Here is an 18808-nt window from a genome sequence, read left to right on the forward strand (position 1 = left end):
AAAAAAGATGAGTTCATGAATTCATGTCCTTTGCAGAGACATGGGTGAAGCTGGAAACCATCATTCTCAGCAAACTAACATGAAAACGGAAAACCAAACACCGCATGTTTTCACTCGTAAGTGGGAGTTGAACAATGAGAACGCATGGACACACGGAGGGGAACATCAGACACTGGGGCCTGTTGGGGGCTGGGAGGTTAGGGGAGGGATAGCATTAGGAGAAATACCTAATGTAGATGATGAGTTGATGGGTGCAGCAAACCACTATGGCAAGTGTATACCTATGTAACAAACCTGCACATTCTGCACATGTATCCCTGAACTTAAAGTGTAATAATAAAAAAAAAATACTATTTTGAAATAATCTATCATGTTAGTTTTTGTTTTGTAACGGAAATTTCTCTACTAATGTAAATAAAGCATTTTGATATGATTTTAAAAAGAGCTCTGGTGGCCGGGCGCGGTGGCTCATGCCTGAATTCCAGCACTTTGGAAGGCCCAGGCGGGTGAATCACAAGGTCAGGAGATCGGGACCATCCTGGCTAACACGGTGAAACCCCATCTCTACTAAAAATACAAAAAAATTAGCTGAGCGAGGTGGCGGGTGCCTGTAGTCCCAGCTACTCGGGAGGCTGAGGCAGGAGAATGGCGTGAACCCGGGAGGTGGAGCTTGCAGTGAGCCGAGATCGCGCCACTGCACTCCAGCCTGGGTGACAGAGAGAGACTCTGTCTCAAAAAAAAAAAAAATAATAAACAAATAAAATAAAAAGAATAAAAAAAAGAGCTCTGGTTACTGTGGCATTGAAGAGAAATTTTAAGTTTTTGGGGGTGTTAAAAGAAAATGAGCAAAAGAGAACAAGGCTATATGCTTGGATCAACAGATTGACTATAAGTAGGAATAAGACAACTTCTCAGGGCCTTTTCTGAGGACAACTCCCTTAGGCCTTATAAGTTAGGAACCTCCTTTCTGTAAAGAAGGGCCATTGATTAGAAATGTCCCAGGTAAGGGAAGAGTCAATGGTATCACTACCTGGTACAGGAAAAGCTTCATGAAGGCAGAAACAATCAGTGGTATTTCTTTATAGCATAATCCCAATGCTGAACACATAGTAAGTCCCACATAAATGTTTGTGGATTGGTTTAAACAAACAAACAAACAAACAAACAAAAAACTTAAATTAACAACTGAGGGAGGCCCCAGGAATGCTTTAAATAGACATGTCTAAAAATAAGAAATATTTTTTTTTTCCCAAAAAGTATTGACACTGGCCACCTAGGAAGTAGGAGGTAAGATTCTGTGGCATCTGATTACATAGTTGACATAGCATCACTTAGGTTAAATAACTGATATTTTTCTAATGAGTGGAAAAGTCAGATAATTTCATTATCTCTAGGCATATTCTTGTGTATATTATTTCATTTTAAATATTAAGCTTACTTTATATCACCTAGAAAAGTAGAACTTGAGACAATGAATTGAGGTTAAAAGAGGCCTGCTTTCACTTTAATTTTTACGAAGAAATTGCTAACGGCCAGAGATTTTCAAAAACGAAATCAGTATTTAAAGAGTAGAGTGTCTATCTTCAGAGAACTTCAGTGGAGGTCCCCCTGGCATATGTATTATGAAGTAAATTCCAGCATCAAATGACTTTTAGGGTCCTTCCTGACCTTCAGTGGCTAATTTTTTTTATTCATACTCATATGTTTTATGTCTAGATCAATAATGGCAAATACCTGACTCAAGTATTATCAATCACTTTCCCATACCCATGCCAGACATCACTAATCAATTACAGCCACTATCAGTTAAGGGGAGTTAGCACTGAGGATAAAAATTCTTTGATATTGACCTAAGTCTTAGCTCATACCTGATTCTGTAGCTTCATTGTTTCAAATTCAGGATTTGGTAATGTTGGATGTTTTTTGCCAAGATGCTACAGTGTCAAATATCTCAAATTAACATTTAACATGAAGTCATTAGTCTTGGTCAATTTCCTAATTCAATTATTTTACATTTTGACTTGTTTTTCCTCACCTATTTGTTGGAGTCTCTCTCTCTCTCTCTCTCTCTCTCTCTCTCTCTCTCTCTCTTTCAGGATTAATCTATAGATTTCCTAGCTAAGTTAAAATTCATGTCCATACTTCTGGAACTCAGGCTTATTCCCCAGATGGTGTAGTTTTTCAAATTGCAGGAATCAAATAACGTATAGTTGTAAATGTCATTTAGCATAAATACTAAAGGAGTATTTCTGTTCAGCCAAGAATCAAATGCAAAAATTAAATTGACCAGGAAATGCACTCAGTTGATCATCAATAAAAAAGAGAACAACCTATGTAAAAGGCATCTACTCACTAGGCAGGGAATTTCCATAATCCCCAACCTGATCATCTCTGCTGGTCTGCTGATTTCACACACACACAAGCATGCAAGCGCGCGCGCACACAGACACACACACGTCTGCTGGTTATCTCCATCTGCATGTTTTACAAGAATTTCCAACCTAACATGCTCAATATGGAATTCATCATGTTCCCTTTTAAACCATCTCATCTTCCCACATCTTCTATTATTCATTAATTCAACAAACATTTATAGAGCATTCATATGTGCTAGAAATTATACAAAATGTTGTAAATATAGCAAGGGATGTGCAGATCTAGTTCCCTGCCCCCATGAAGCTTGTTGCATAGTAGAATATACAGAGTAAGCAATTACATGATTGATCAATTGATCACTGAAGCTAGAAACTGAGAGTCATGCACACTTCTGTCTTGCTGTCATCCCTAACATCTAATAAGTCACTAAGTTACTCCACATTATATCACCTAAATCTCTTTTAAGTCAGAACTTTCCTATGCAGTTCTATTTCCCCTACCAGGGTTTTCTTTCTTACCATCTCTCACCTGCATCGATATAATGGACACTGGTATTTTCTTCCTCAAATGAATTTCTCACATCTTCATCTCCAAAATTATGTTTCTAAAATGTGAAACCCATCTTGAAAACGTCTAATGATTTCTTATTCCTAGAATATAATTTCCAAAATTTTAATGAAATCCTTTTAAGATTGCCGAAGATACTTGCTTCTAACCTATCACTTATCTCTCATTTTGTGTTCACACAAGAAACCTTTTCCATGTGTATATAATACATGATAATACATGACACTTTGATTTTGCTCATGGTGTCCCCTCTGCCGAAACGCCTCCCTCTGTTTGACTTCATTAACTGTTAACTATCTCTAAAACTCAAAATTTATTTCTGAAACTTGTTCTGATTCTCCAAGGATGAACCTGGAGTTTCCTCTTTGCACTTCCTGAGCATCTAGACATGTTTCAATCACTGCACTCACTCCTTTGTACTAAAATTGTCTGTTTATGAATTTGACACTCTAACATGACCTTGAAATCCTTCAGAACAGGGACCCTAACTTTATCATCTTTGAGCCCCAAGACACGTTTTAAAGTTTAACAGCTAGCAGGCACCCTATAAATACGTTTGATGTATGGATGAATTTATAGGTTGTACAAAGAAGACATTCATATTTTGGAGATAAAGTATTTGTTGGTTAAAAACTACCCATTTTTTATCACAACATCTGTCTGTCTGTCTTGCTCACATGCATAACAAATCAAGACTTAATGGCTAGGTTTCATGTAATCCAATTCTTAGTAGTAATGTAGGCAGGGCTGCTCTTTGGTTAATACAAACATTGTACCTGACTAAACAATCCCAGTTAATCTTCAAAAAAATGCACTTTTGCATCTGTTCTAATGTCAAGCTGCAGGCTATCCCACTTTATACTGACTGACTTGATCCATTCCTGTGCACTTTTTTAAGTACATCGACTTCATCCTGCTCTGAATCCTTTCACCAACCAGTCCAAGTTGTGCCCCCTCTTGAGTTGGTCTTGAGATCTACTTTGTCACTCAAACATATGCTATTTTGATATCTACATATAAATCTGTCATTCATAGAACAGAACAAGTAAGAAGGTCTGAGATGGTTGTTACAGAACCCACTTTCTTCCAGGTTCATGACATGTACTATTTCCAGTCTTCCCAGTGACACAGATGCATCCCTTCTACTTATCTTTGGATGTCTTCACACCTAATTATGCCTTTGATGATTAAGCTGCCAGGCCAACAGGCAGCCCTTTTAGAGACAACCTTTAAAATTATGTAGAGAAGTCACTAAACCATCCCTTAGTAATCAACCATCCATAACTCTAAGATGTAAATGTCTACTTATTTTCGTTTACATAATTTCTCCCAAGTAAACAGCAAAGTGACTGAAATGATTGGAACCAACTTACTTGCTTAAAGAGAACAGTAGTCACCATATCTTTTTTTATTTTTTTCTCTTTTGTTTTTATGGGTATTTTTTTCAATCTTAGCTCTGTGCTCAGAATTTCATGTGGATTATCTTATTATGGCTTAAAATGAACACTATGTGTTATACACTATTTACTCATTTTACAAATGAGAGAACTGAGCTTTACTTTAGCAAGGTTAATCTATCTTACTGATGAAACACAGGTGGTAATTCACAGGCTTTGTTAAAGAAAATATTATGCAATTCTAGTCCTGCTAAATGGAGGCAAAAGAAACAGACATTAATAAACTAATTTATTTTAAAATACACATTCTCCTATTGGGATAATATCTAGCATGTATGAAAGTTCAAAGGCGTAGACTATGGAAAATGAAACCTATGAAAAAATATTTTTTTGAAAAACTATATTTAAAAAAGTGTTAAACATTTGGAAAAGAATAGAAATTGTGTAGTTGATATAAAGTAGTGTATTAAGTAATTCATCCCAGTAGAAATTTATGAACAATTTGGCAGTAAGCAGAAAATCTTACCAAAATTACCTAATGAATTATGATTTTATTTTAAGCTTCTTGCTCATCTGTCAACAAAAATTATTTCAATTATATATATGTCTGTATGCCCATTTCTATACTGCATTATACATCAATCTATCTGTCATCTAATGATACCTTCGTGATATTTGCATAGTCATTTGATATGGTTAATATAAAGATAGAAAAGCTTCACATTTGAATCATCATTGTCTGTAATACTTTTCCAACAGAATTTTACAAATTAAGGTCTTAAGGGAAATTTCTTTTTGAGTAGTAACAGGTTTATCACACTGTTTCAATCCAAGTGATGCAATACCCAAGCCAGCAAGGGAAGATGAGGGGAAATGAGATGGATTCTAAAAACAAAGTGAAAGCCAGGTTGAGCAAAGTGTCAGATATTATGGTTCTGGATTGAAGACTTTCTATTTTTAGTCTCAGATTTTCAATTGCTGAGACTGGCTTTTCTAAAGTATGTTCTCTATTTGAAGTCTTCTCTTCATAGTGATTTTTTTTTTATATTTAAAATTAACTTCTTAATATACCTAAGATTAATACATTGTATACAGATGCTATGTACCATATTATAAATTCTGAATGAACAAAGATGATATTTTATTCATTTCTTTACTCTGTAATTCATTTAACAAAACATTTTTTAAAAATCACCTTGTCTGTGTGAGTCAAAGTTAGACTTCAAATAACTTGCAATCTAATAGGGGATACTGAAAAGTAAATCTAGCCAACACAAAGTTATCCATTCTCAGAACCGAGCTGCATGATGGGGGAGGGCCCATAGGGGAGAATGCTAACTTAGTGTTAAAATGGATTGTGCTCAAGAAAGAGGTTTCCAGGCAAGAAGGCTAGTCTTCATAAACGCTGGGGAGTTAGAGTACACTGAGCATTTCAAAAGGTTATTTCAATGGAGTTCAGAGGGTAGGATGTATGTAAGGAAATGCAGTCAGAAACAGAACTGGAAAGAGTCAGCAATAGATCCTGGACAGATATAGATATCATGCTAACAGTTTATATTTTAACACAAATGAGGTAAAGTCACTGAAAATACAAGGAAAGAGACAGAATGAGACTTGATTTAGAATGATCTCTCTTGCATCAGAGCGGAAGATGTACTGGAAGAGTTTAGAGTAGAATTGAGGAGACCACTAACAGTCTCTGGAAACACTGCAGGAAAAACACAGATATATATATTTTAAAAAGGATTGGTGGAAGGATACTAGAACTGATGTAGCTTGCACATGGTGGTAGGAGGTTGAGAGCCAAGGATGAATAGTTCCACTCTCAAGGTCTGACCTCATGCATGACACACAGAAATCACCCAGGAAAATGTTTGTAGAATAAGTCAGTAGAAAAGTAAATGAAGCCTAAATGCCATCACTACCATCTCATTATCATCAATACCACTGACTGAATGCTGATTAGGAACCATGGTCTTAAGTTACTTGGATCTATTAACACATTGAATATTCACAATAACCGTATGCGATGGGTTCTATTATGCTTCCATTTCATAGATTAGGAAACTGAAATTTGCTAAAGTTACTTAGTAAGTGGAGTCATAACTCAAGACTCAAAAGTGCAATTAGAAAATCCTGTCTTCTATAGCACTCCAAGAGGTTGACATTTATCCACTGTCTTTTGAATGTTCAACAATGCTATGAAAAGCTAGTAAATTGCCAACAATTTTTTTTACTATAAAATTTTTACTTTTTTTATTTTTAATTTCCAACTTTTAAGTTCAGGACTACATGTGCAGGATGTGCAAGTTTGTCACATAGGTAAAATTGTGCCATAGTGGTTTGCTACACAGATCATCCCATCACCCAGGTATTAAGCCCAGCATCCATTAGCTATTATTTCTGATCTTCTCCCTCCTCCCACCCTCCACCCTCCAACAGGCCTCAGTGTGTGTTGTTCCCCCAACGATGTTCCATGTATTATCATCATTCAGCTCCCACTTATAAGTGAGAACACCGCGGTATTTGGTTTTCTGTTCTTGCGTTAGTTTGCTAAGGATAATGACCTCCAGCTCTATCCATGTCCCTTTAAAGGACATGATCTCATTCCTTTTTATGTCTGCATAGTATTTGCATATGTTCATTACAGTACTATTCACAATAGCAAAGACATGGAATCAACCTAATGCCCATCAGTAATAGACTGGATAAAGAAAACGTGGTACATATACACCTTCAACATTTTAGAGAGTACCCTAGATTTTCCCGTCACAGAAGTTGTCAGGATGGAATGCCATGGAATATGGGTGGAACTCTGTCCTGGGACAAGCCTAGAAACTTGGGAAAATATAAATTACATATGAAAGATAGCCACATTTCTTTTCTTATGTGAAAATCAACTCACAGGAAAAAAAAAACTAGGAAAAAAGTAAACTGGTGCTTTCTATTCAGTTTTTCTACTGGCACTAAAAATAACACAAGTGATGCTGCATTTTTCTTTTCTCCATAATGTATGACCTAACTGCATTTGGTAACTGCACAAGACTAAAAATAATTTAATCGAAAATGAACTTTGGCTTTGCCTTTTGCAAATGCAGGCACCTTGGTTTTCGAATTCGTTTCTTATGATTCTACCAGGCCTTGCCCTTGTTTTAATAAAAGGAGAGCCCTCAACCCTTTGGAAATCCATGGGATAATAACTGTCACCATAAATGTCGACAAGCCAAACTGTTGAGAGAGTGTATGTTTTCTGTTGAGCTTTTTCATTTCCCTATTAACTGAAAAACAATTCTTGATAATCATCATCATCATATCATCATGATAACAACTCCTGTATCTTTACAATATCACACTTGATACTTTCAAAAATATATCACGTGAGTAAAACAGGTATTTCTTTATTGCTTATGAGAAAACAAAATTCAGCCAAGTTAAGTGACTTCCCTAGATGGCATATTTGAAGAGCCAAAACATGGACCTAACAATCTAAATGCAATGTTTTTCTAGTGATTAAGGGCCTACCCAAAGCTAAAATAATAAGGAACACTCATAATATACATGCCTTTAAGACAGGTGAGGAAAGTAGCCAAGAGGAATGGGTTTTATTATAATCAAAACATTTTGATTTAAATATTGAGGGATGTTTCCAGGTTAAGAAAACTAGATCAGGATTTTTATTTTTCAGAATACACAATAAATGCAATAAAAATAACAAAGCAAAAAAAATTGAAAATAGCCAAAGAAATCATCATCATCATCAGCAGCAGCAGCAGCACCAAGAGCAGCCAACAACAAGAAGGATAAGAAAGTTAAACTAAGAATGAAAAGGTGGTGGCAAAGGGAAGATTCAGAAGATTCAGTACAGCAGGCTGAATGGTGTGTCTTTTCTACTCCAAACGTTATAAGCAATACTGAAGATAGAAGTTGAACAGGTACAGTTGTGAGAATTCACACTCTGCACCCTCCAAATTGGAAAGCAGCAGACTGATGGAGAACTAGTAAGCAGGCAGCCCTGGAAGATGTGAAGTAGTATTTCAGTTAGGTATATAGCATGTATTTTTTTCCCATTTAAAAAACTTTTGGTAAAATATGCATAACATAAAATTTACCATCTCAGTCATGGTTAGGTGTGCAATTCACTGGTACATTCATATTATTGTGCAACCATCACCACCAGCCATCTCCAGAACTCTTTTCATCTCACAAAACTGAAACTATGCACATTAAATAACTCGTTATTCCCCCTCCCCGCAAACCCTGAAACAACCATTCTATTCCATGATTTTGAAACTCTAGTTACCTCATTTAAGTGTAACCATACAGCATTTTTTTATGATTGCTCATTTCACTAAACATATCTTCAAGGTTCATCCATGTAGTAGCATATTCCAGAACTGAATTTCCTCCCCTTTTAAGGCCTAGTAATATTCCATTGTGTGGTGGATGTGTGTGTGTGCGCACATGTGTGTGTGTGTGTGTTATATAGATACACATGACATTTTGCTTATCCCTGTTTGTGTCAAGAAACACTTGGATTGCTTCCATATTTTAGCCTTTGTGAATGATGCTGCTATGAACAGGGACTCAAATAGAGGTTTGAGTTTTGCTGAACAGACACTCAAATATATGTTTGAGTTCTGACACTTAATTCCTTGGTATATATACCCAGAAATAAAATTGCTTATGATAATTCTATTTTTAATCTTTTGAAGAAGTGTCAGAATCTCCACAGTGGCTGTATTGTATTACATTCCCTCCAAAAGTGCACAAAAGTTCTAATTTCTCCACATCCTCACCAACACTTGTTATTTTCTGTATTTTTTTTTTTTTTTTTTTTTTTTTTACAGTGGGCTATCCTCATGGATACAAGGTAGCATCTTGTGGTTTTGATTTTCACTGACCTAATTATTAGTGATACCAAGCATTTTAAAAGGTGCTATTGGTCATTCATGTATCTTCTTTAGAGAAATATCTATTGAAATCCTTTGCCCATGTTTGAATCAGGTTGTAGTTGTTGTTGAGCTTTAGGAGTTGTGCATATTAATCCCTTACCAGATATACGATTTGCAAATATTTTCTCCCATATCATAGGTTGCTTTTTTACTCTGTTAGTACTGTCCATTGGCCAGGAGTAGTGGCTCATGCCTGTAATCTCAGGACTTTGGGAGACCAAGGCAGACGGATTGCCTGAGGTCAGGAGTTCAAGACCAGCCTGGCCAACATGGTGAAACCCCATCTCTACTAAAAATACAAAAATTAGCTGGGTGTGGTGGTGGGTGCCTGTAATTCCAGCTACTCCAGAGGCTGAGGCAGGAGAATCACTTGAACCCGGAGGCAGAGGTTGCAGTGAACCGAGATTGCACCATTGCACTCCAGCCTGGGCAACAAGAGTAAAACTCCATCTTAAATAAATAAATAAATAAATAATGCCCATTAATGTGCAAAAGTTTTTAATCTTGATGAAGTCTAATTTGTCTATTTTTTCTTTTATTTCCTGTGCTTTTGATGTCATATCCAAGAAATCATCATCAAACCCAATGTTGTGAAATTTTTGCTCTATGTTTTATAGTTTTAGCTTATATTTAGGTATTTGATGCATTTTGAATTAATTTTTATATACGGTATTCACTAAAAATCTAACCACTTTTATTCCATGTGAATCTCTTGCTTCCCAGCACCATTTGTTGAAAAGACAAATCTTCAAACTTTCCAAAAAAAGTTTCAAAACTTTCCCCACTGAGTAGTTTTGACACCCTTCTCAAAAATCAAATCTGTGAGGACTTATTTCTGAGTTTTCTATCCTATTCCATTTTTCTATATGTGTTTCTTTATTCCAGAACCACATTGTTTTGATTACTATACACTCATAGTAAGATTTAAGATCAGAAAGTGTGATACCGCTAGCTTTTTTCTTTTCATTTTACAATATTGTCTTGCCTATTTAGGGTACATTGAGATTTAATATGAAGTGTCGGATAGATTTTTCTATTTCTGCAGAAAAAAAAATGTCACTGAGGGTTTTGATAGGGATTGCATTAAATTTGCTTTTGGTAGTATTGACATTTTAACAATATTAAGTCTTACAACCCATGAACATGGGGTATCTTTGCATTTATTGTGTTTGCTTTATTTCAGTAATGTTTTGTAGTCTTTAATGTACAAGTCTTTCACCTTCTTGGTTAAATTAATTCCCAAGGATTTTATTGTTTTTTTTATGAGATTATAAATGCAGGGGGCACATACACATATCTGTGCATGTGTATACACACACACACAAACACACTCACACTGGGACAATTTAGACATGCTGTTTAATCTGATGTGCACATATTTGGGATGTGGGGGGAAACCAGAGTACCCATAGAAACCCCACTCAGATTTAGAGAGAATGTGTAAACTCCCACAGAGAATGGCCCCAGCCAGGAACTAAATTTTTTCCCCCTAATCAATGTTATAATGAGAACCTGCTGTAAAATCCTTTTAACATGCTGCTGAATTCAGGTTGCTAGTATTCTTTTGAGGATTTTCACATCAATGTTCACAAGAATATTAGTCTGTAATTTTCTTTCCTTAGAATGTCTTTACCTGGCATTGATATCAGGGGAATGTTGGCCTCATATAAAGAATTAGAACATTCCCTTCTTTTCAACTTTCTGGAAAAGTTTGAGAAGAATCATTATTAGTTCTTTTTTAAGTGTGTGGTAGAATTCACCGGCAAAGAAATCAAATCCAGGCTTTTCTTTTGTTGGGAAATTTCAATTACTGATTAAATTACTGATGGTTATTTTTTAGAGATGTGTCTTGCTCTGTCACCCAGTCCAGAGTGCAGTAGTTGCTACAATAACAGCTTACTGCAGCATCAAACTCCTGGGCTCCAGAGATTCTTTTGCATCAGCCTTTTGAGTGGCTGGAACTACAGGTGCTGCCACACCCAGCTATTTTTATTTTATTTTATTTTATTTTATTTTATTTATTTATTTTTTTTTTTTTTGAGATGGAGTCTCACGCTGTTGCCCAGGCTGGAGTGCAGTGGCGCGATCTCGGCTCACTGCAAGCTCCGCCTCCCGGGTTCCCGCCATTCTCCTGCCTCAGCCTCCTGAGTAGCTGGGACTACAGGCGCCCGCCACCGCGCCCGGCTAATTTTTTGTATTTTTAGTAGAGACGGGGTTTCACTGTGGTCTCGATCTCCTGACCTTGTGATCCGCCCGCCTCGGCCTCCCAAAGTGCTGGGATTACAGGCTTGAGCCACCGCGCCCGGCCTATTTTTATTTTTTTAATTATTTAGACGTGAGGTTCTCACTACATTGCTCAGTCTGATCTCAAACTCCTGGCCTCGAACTGTCCTGCCACCCTAGTCTCCTGAGTAGCCATGATTACAGGCACTTGCCCTCACACCCCTGTTCAATCTTCTTATGAGTTATAGATCTATTCAGATTTTCTACTTCTTGTAATTCAGTCTTGGTAGGTTTTGTGTTTCTGGGAACTTGTCCATTTCATCTAGGTCATCCAATTTGTTGGTGTACAGCTGGTTATAATGCTCTCTTATAATGTGTTTTATTTCTGTAGAATCAGCAATAATGTGCCCACTTTCATTTATTTAAGCAATTTCAATCTTCCACTTTGTAGGCCATGTAGCTAAAGATTTGTCAATTTTGCTGATCTTTTCAAAGAACTAACTTTTGGTTTTGTTGATTTTCTCTATTGTTCTGTTTACTTTCTATTTTATTTACTCCTGCTCTCATATTTATTATTTTCTTTCATCTGCTAGCTTTGGGTTCAGTTCATTTTCTTTTTTCTAGTTCCGTGGAGTATAAAGTTAGGTTGTTTGAGATCTTTTTTTTTTTTAATGTAAGCATTTATAACAATAAATTTCTTCCCTGGCACTGCTTTTGCTGAGTCCCATAAGCTTTGTTATACTGTGTTTTCATTTATCTCTGTTTTATAAATTTCCTTGTGATCTCCTCTTTGATTCATTAGTTATTTAAGAGTGTGTGCTTTAATTTCCACAGATTTGTTAATTTTCCAGTTTTCCTTCTGTGATTGATTTTTACCATCGTCTTCGTGCGGTCCAAGAAGATACTTTGTGTGATACCTATCTTTTAAAATCTACTGAGGATTTGTGGTCTAGCCTGTGGTTTGTCATAGAGAGTGTTTCATGAGCACTTGAGAAAAATGTATTCTATTTTAACTGGGTAAAGTGTTCTATATAAGTCTGTTAGATATATTTTGTTTATTGTGCTATTTAAGTCCTCTATTTCCTTACTTATCTTCTACCAAGCTCTTTCTATCTCTTACTGAGAAGGGGATATCAAAGTATCCAATAATCATTGTAGAACTGCTTATTTCTCCCTTCAATTCTGTTGTTTTGCTTCATATATTTTGATGTGTGTTATTAGATGCATAAATGTTTATAATAATCATATCTTTTTGTTGTATTTAACATTTTATTAATATATAATTTCATTCTGTCTCACTCTTCTTTTTCGCTTACTGTTTACATGAAATATATTTTTCCATGCTTCATTTTTAACTTACCTGTATCTTTCAACCTAAAGTTAGTCTCTTATAGACAGTGTAGAGCTGAGTCATTTTAAAATTATTTCTATCAATCTCTGTCTTTGATTAGAGAGTTTAATTCATTTCTATTTAAAGTAACTAGTGACAAGGAGAGATTTACTTAGGTTATTTTGCTTTGTTTCTATACATCTTACAGATTTTTGTTCTTCATTTCTTGCTTTAACTGTCTTTTGTGTTTAGTTCATTTTCTTGTGATGAAAGGTTCAATTCCCTTCTCATTCCCTTGTATGCATATTCTATAACTGTTGTTTTTGTGTTACTATAGGGATTACACTTAACATCCTAAAGTTATAACACTTTAATTTAAATTTATACCAGCATAACTTCAACAATAAAAACTCTGCTTTTTTCAGTTCCATTCCCAGCCCTTTCAGTTCTTAATATCATAAAATTACATCTTTACAGGCTTTGTGTCCAAAAACATAAAGAATTTTTAATGTATTGTTTCTTAAATGATTTAGAAAACAAAATATGACGTCATAAACCAAAGTTACAATAATACTAGCTTTATAATTGCCTGTGTATTTACCTTTACTGAGACATTAATTTTTTCACATGATTTTCAGTTACAGTCGTCTTTTCATTTCAACCTGCAGGACTTACTTCAACATTTCTTGCAAAGCTGATCTAATGGTAACAGACTTCCTCAGTTTTTAAATCTTGGAATGTCTCAAGTTTTCTCTCAGTTTTTAAGAACAGTTTAAATATAGAATCCTGTTTGAAAAGTTTTATTTCTTTTTAGCACTATAAATGTCAGTCCACTCTCTTCTGGCCTCCAAAGCTTCTGATGAGAAATTTACAGATAACATTATTGAAATTCCCTCATATGAGACGAGTCACTTCTCTGTCATTGCTTTTGAGATTCTCAGTGTCTCAGATGAGTATAGCAGGAGGGGAAAAAAGATTCTCAGTGTCGATCTCTTTGAATTTATCCTGCTTTGAGTCCATTGAGCTCCTTAGATACTTATATTCATATCTTTCATCAAATTTGAGAAGTTTTCAGCCATTATTTTTTCAGATTATCTCTGTCACTTTCTTTTTCTCTTCTCTTTCTAGGATCCCCAAAATGCATGTGTTGGTCCACTTGATAGTACCCCACAAGTCCCTTAGGCTCTATTAACTTTTCTTCAATTTCTTTTTTCCTGTTTTTCAAATTTGACAATTTTGGTTTCTTTCAAATTGTGAATTTCAAACCGTCAAGTTTGTTAATTCTTCTGCCTGCTCTAATCTTCCTTTAAATATCTCTAATAAAATTTTCATCTTAGTTATTGTACTTTTAAGCTCTAAAATTTATTTTTAGGTTTTTTCTTTAAGATTTTCTGTCTCTTTATGGACATTTCCATTTTCTTCATACATTGTTTGCTTGATTTTCTCCACATTTTTCTTTAATTCTTTAAGCACCTTTATGACAGTTGTTTTAAAGTCTTAGTTTTAGTTAGGTCCACCTAACTAGTCTTTCTCTTGGACAATTTCTGTTGCTTTAATTTTTTTTCTGTGAATGAGCTATTATTTCCTGTTTCTTTGTATGTCTTATAATTTTTGGTTGAAAACTAGGCATTTTGAATCTATGAAGCAATTTTGGAAATCAGATTCTCCTTTTTCCCCAGAGTTTGCTCGTTTTTGTTTTGCTTTTAAAAAAATAATGTTATAGGCCATCTCTATTCTGAAGATTAGCCTGATTTATAAACTTAAGGTCTTCTAAGGTATTTTCTGAGCCTATACTTTTCTCTGGGCATTATGGTGCTTTTCTAATTTCCCCTATATATGCAGTTGATCTTTGAATGCCCTACTCTTTAACATCTGTCTCCCAAAACAGGGTAAAAGAGCAAGATAATGGTGGAGGAAAAGCATCAGTCCTTTAAATCTCATGGAAGTTGCTTCAGCTAGAAGGGGTGAGGTTTGCAACAATATGGGGTAGGAAGGCAATAATAGCTACCTGCTTTTGTGTCTGCTCCCCCATGAAGCAGCAATCAGTAATCAGAACATAGAATGCCAATTTTTCGAGGACAGGATTCTTTTTGCCCACCTTAGCTCCCACAAACTGCATGCAAGATGCGCCTGGAATACATGCATTGCTGATTGCCACAGGGATGGGGAATGGGAAATGGGTAGCTTCTGCTGAGCTAAGAGGTAAAATTAACTGAAATTAACCACCATTTACTATTCAAGGATTTCCCTAGAAGTTGAAAGACTTCAATAGATTCCAGAATTCCAAAATAGTTACATCAGACAGATTTTATCAGTGCAATCGTTCTCTAGCTGGAAGTAGAAATTCCTGGTGATTCCTACTCTGCCATCTTCTTAGAATCTTTCTATAGCAAAAATCCATTAATTTGTTCATGATTGTTTCGATTGTTTACAATTTATAGCTCACACGGATGAATGCTATGAATATTCTTATGTACAACTTCTTGACAGAATATATTTTCATTTACCTTGTTTAAATATCTAGAAGTATGGTTTTTGAGTAAAGTTATGTACATTTAACTCTAAAATAAACTGCAAAAAAAAGTTCTGGAAAGTAATTATACACACTCTGATAACGTATAAAAGATCTTGCTCAAAAAATTGTTGATGTTATGTTTTCATTTCTGTTCACTGAGAAACATTTTGTTTTCTCTTGTGATTTTTTTAATCCATTGGCTATTTTCATTTGCAAGTATTTTGAATGTTTAAAGATACCTTGTTATTTATTTATAATTTAATACCGGTATATAGGAAACTTTCCCTTTATTTCAATCTCCTAAAATTTATTGAGACTAATTTTATGGCCAAGCATATGCTATTTCTGGGTGAACGTAATATGTACACTTAAAAAGAATATGTATTCTTCAGTTTTAGAGTGTAGTCTTCTAAACATGTCAATAAGATGAAATTGGTGGATAATGCTGTTTAGGTATCTCTTCTAACATCTTAGCTGAGTTTTTGATCCAATTTTTCCCCATTTTTTTCCAGAAATTACTGAGAAAGGGATTTTAAAATCACCAACTATACTTGTAGATTTTCTATTATTCTTTTTCTATCTGTCAGTTTGTTTCATGTAATTTGAAGCACTGTTATTAGATGAATATATACTTAGAATGGTTTTATCTTTGTGATACATTATTCCTTTTATCAATATGAATGTCCTTTATTTTCTGAGACTACTTTTCCTCTTGCCACTTGACTTAGTCTGATCATTAATACAACCACACTAGCTTCCTTATACATAATTTTGCATTGTTCTTTATCCTTTAGTTTTCAACCACTAAATCTTAAGAGCAGCATATAATTTAGTCTTATTTTTTATGCAGTATGGCAATCTGTTCTTTTAGTTGGAATGTTTAGTCCATTTATATTTAATAAAATTATTTAGATGCTTGCGTTTGAGTCTATTCTTCAGAATTTTTGTTCATTTGTTTTTGGTTATTGTATATATTATGTTAGTCTGTTTTTAATTTCCTTTTGTTTTGTTGAGTTATATAGTTTTAGTATTTCATTTCACTTTTTCTTCTTGCCTTTTAATATACATCTTTGTGTATGTGCCTTTTAGTTACTGCTATAGAGATTACATTATCCTTGTAAATATTCAAATAATATTATATGACTTTACAATTAATTTAAAACCTACAATAATATAAATATTTATTTCCAATTTTATCTTATCATTTGTGATTTTATCATATATTTCACTTCCACATATACTATAAGCCACATTATGTATTATTATTATTATATTAAATACATTCTCTTTTATAGAATTTAAAATACACTGCTCTACCTTCCTTCCTGAAATTTGGGGTATTTATATGATATTATTTCTCCTCAACATGATAAACATCTTCTAGCATTTCCTCTAGTGCAGGTCTGCAAGAGACAAATTGTTTCAAATTTTCCTTGTCTTAAAATGACTTTATTGTTGCCTTTATTTTAGAAAAATATTTTTACCAAATATGTTTAGTTCCCTTTCTTTCTCCATTTTTTGCTTTCTACTTGTGTTAAGTATCAGAATGAAGTATTTTAAAATAAGTCACATTGACTTTGGTGTTATGTAAACTCAAAGAAGGAAGATAAAAATTATTGGATTTCTAATGTAAGGTTTATAGAGAAGACGGGGTTTCAACTGTATTTAAAAACAACAACTAGAAACTAGTGGCAACAGAATACATTGGAGAAGCTTGTTTCTTCTCTTAGTTCCACTCCTAAGCTGTGGCTCTCTACCCCTTATTTCCTTCTTCCTAAGGGAGGAGAAGTAGGTCTGACTGGGAAGACATCATATCAGGAGATACATCAGGTAAGAGCCTGGTGTTTATTGAGTCATATCGAAGTCGCTGCATTGAAAAAGACAGTATAAATCCTATTTTGCTCTCTCCTGAACACTTTGGCATCTTGCATTCTTACCAAGATCTTGTTTCTAGGTCAAGTCACAACTGTTTACCTCTATAAGAATAGCTACTGTAGGATAAGTATACTTAGTATTTGCAGGATAAAATATCTCCAAAGATTCAAAGTCTGGACTTCAGGTAAGATGCTAAGAGTTACCCTTTCTGGCATCAGGTAATTCCTTAATTCTCCAATTCAGTCCTAGTAGGGACACATGGAGAGAAAGTATTACCAAGATCTATTAATAAAGACCGTTGTTTACCATTTACCATGTAGCAGAGTTTTATTACTTGTCAGAATCTGGTTTGGGGGAAAGGGAATGGGATAAGATGTTGCTGTTCCCAAAAAGAACTCCAAAACCTGTGGAAAAGTAGAGGAGGAGAAGGAAGGACTCACATATTATATTCGCTATATAGCAACACTGAAGTATGAGGGACAGATAAAAAGGTAAGAAAGATTTCAGTGATCAGGCATGGTGGACCATGCCTATATTCCTAGCACTTTGGGAGGCCAAGGCAGGAGGAATCCTTGAGCCCAGGAGTTTGAGACCAGCCTGGGCAACAAAGGAAGGCCTCATCTCTACAAACAATAAACAAAATAAGCTGGGCATGGTGGCATGCACCTGTAGTCCTACTCAGGAGACTGACGTGGGAGGATCACTTGAGCCCAGGAGGCTGAGGCTGCAGTGAGCCAAAATCACACCACTGTACTCCAGTCTGGGTGACAGGGTAAGACCCTGCCTCAAGAAAAAAAAGAGAGAGAGAGGGAGAGATACTATATTTATATAATACATACATACACATATATGTATACATATGCATAAATACATATGTGTGTGTATGTATATGTGTGTATGTATATATGTATGTGTGTATGTATGTATATGTGTGTATATGTGTGTGTGTGTATATATATACAGAGAGAGAGAACCTCTACAAAGTGCTTGGCCCAGTTCCTGAAATGTAGTGCTCAATAAAAGATGTCTTAAATAAAGATAAAGACTTACCATTTATTCCTTCATCATGTGGAATTTTTGAGTAGAGGAAGAGATAAGGGTAAATAGTAATATGAAATATTAGATCCAACGAGGTGAAAGGTCTTAAGTGTACCTAATGTTAGCCTACCATGTTAAATTTGAGAAGTGTAAGGCAGACCAGGGGGAAAAAGACTTCCACAAGATTATATGACAAGCTACAGGCAGAGCTGGTTAGAGGACAAGAGTATAACTTATACTGGGAGGAGAAAATGTAAATGTTAGGAAAATTTTATGTTTAATACAGTTTGTGTTATCAGTGACCAACCAAATGCCTGACATATATTGAGTGTTAAATGAATTATTGTAAAAATAAAAAAAGATGCCAGGCATTGTGGCTCATGCCTGTAATAACACTTTGGGAGGCCACAGTAGGTGCATCACTTGAGCCTAGGAGTTTGAGACCAGCTTGGGCAACATGGTGAAACCCTGTCTCTACAAAAAATACACACACACACACACACAAATCAGCTGAGCTTGGTGGTGTGTGACTGTA

This window comes from Macaca mulatta, chromosome 1 (genome assembly GCF_049350105.2).
Source record: "Macaca mulatta isolate MMU2019108-1 chromosome 1, T2T-MMU8v2.0, whole genome shotgun sequence".
Lineage (NCBI taxonomy): Eukaryota > Metazoa > Chordata > Mammalia > Primates > Cercopithecidae > Macaca > Macaca mulatta.